At 36.6% G+C, this 1,476-nt stretch overlaps 1 protein-coding gene across 1 annotated transcript in view; it reads right to left on the bottom strand.

The window, feature by feature from the left end:
• slc45a2 (solute carrier family 45 member 2) overlaps positions 1-1,476 on the bottom strand; it is a 44,703-nt gene that overhangs the window by 37,532 nt on the left and 5,695 nt on the right. The gene's annotated exons all lie outside the window — the stretch shown is intronic.

Raw genomic sequence — 1,476 nt, 5'->3', positions numbered from 1 at the left:
TAGCTGCCATTATCAATGAGACATGGCTAATGAGATGTCATGTATCATTGGGCACTTTTAAGTGGGTATATTGAAATTCTTAAGTTTTTCTAGTGGGTATACTCCATATACCCGGGTATTGTGTAGATTACAACACTGGTTCGAGGTCAGTAAGCACAACCAGAATTAATGCATAAGACACACTGGATTATAAGGCTCACTGTTGATTTTTGAGAAAATTAAAGGATATTAAGTACACCTTATATTCTGAAAAATGCGGTACTAATATTTGATGATTACAGTCACGGCCCATCAGTGGCTGTAAAGATGTAAAAACATAATTTGTACCTTACAGAAAACAGAGGTGAGGCATTTAAGACAGACTGAATCTTAACTCAGTACAGTTAAATCATTAATGTAACCCAGATTCAGTCAGTAGCTACCTGGTCCTACTCTTGTGGATCTTGTTGTGTGCTTTAATATAAATGTGTCACAAGAGCAAAAGACTAATTTTACTTCTTATTTTGACATTTTTGTGGTGAAAATTTAAATTTAAAGCCATAGAGCCTTATCTTTTTTACTCATTACAGTAAAAGCACCATCAATCTAAAAGTTAGTTGGAGGAGTGATGATCGAAGAAGTTACTAACATGAGACCCCACTGGTGTCAAAGTTTGTGTTTACCGTACTTTCCGCCGTACATGTCGCTTCGCCCTATACGTCGCATCTATGTGTCACCGCTGACACATCACGTTTGTTATGAGTCACCGCTGACCACCCAAAAATGTGGGCTGGTGTTGTGCCAAAAATTGATTGGCTGCCAAATGGTGGCTGCTGGAGCGTGCACGGGTGGAATTTAACCAAAAAAAAAAAAAAAAAAGATCAACACTTAAAAACAATTATTTGTTTGCTTGAAATTATAGCAAAGGTGTGTCTCAGTTTAACTTTTCCTTAATAAATGCACTTTATCAGCTGCATTTCGCCTTGACGTTTGCTCCAGGATTTCCGAAGCGAGACGAAGGAGGTTTGGTATGGCAAGCCAAGTGTCTCATTAATTTACCTATTAATGAGACAATTGGCTTGCCATATGCCTCGAAGGCCCTCTAGTGGCTAAAAATGGTAGTGTTCAATATTTTCCATGTCAGAAGGAATGAAATTGTCAGATTTCAGCCAAAAATTGGGTTATAAATATGGGAAACAATACGTATATTAGTTGCTTTGGTGTATAATGCAGGACTTGCAAATGTATGCAAAAAGGCGTGACTTATAAGGTGAAAAATATGGTATATTTAATCTGTTTCATATCATTTAAAAACAACTAATATGCTTCTTCTTTGATCAACACAAGTTATTATATTTTGATTATTTGCCAGTCATGTTCTTGTTTATTGTTATTGTACCATCTTTCTACTAGATGTCTTCTATAGTCCCTGTTTCTCACTCCTCATACACCACCTGTCTTACATTAGTAATTAGCACACCTGCTGACTATTACCAT

Source organism: Nematolebias whitei, chromosome 18 (assembly GCF_014905685.2).
Source record: "Nematolebias whitei isolate Nwh7 chromosome 18, NemWhi1, whole genome shotgun sequence".
NCBI lineage: Eukaryota > Metazoa > Chordata > Actinopteri > Cyprinodontiformes > Rivulidae > Nematolebias > Nematolebias whitei.
This window is presented reverse-complemented; position numbering and strand designations above follow the sequence as displayed.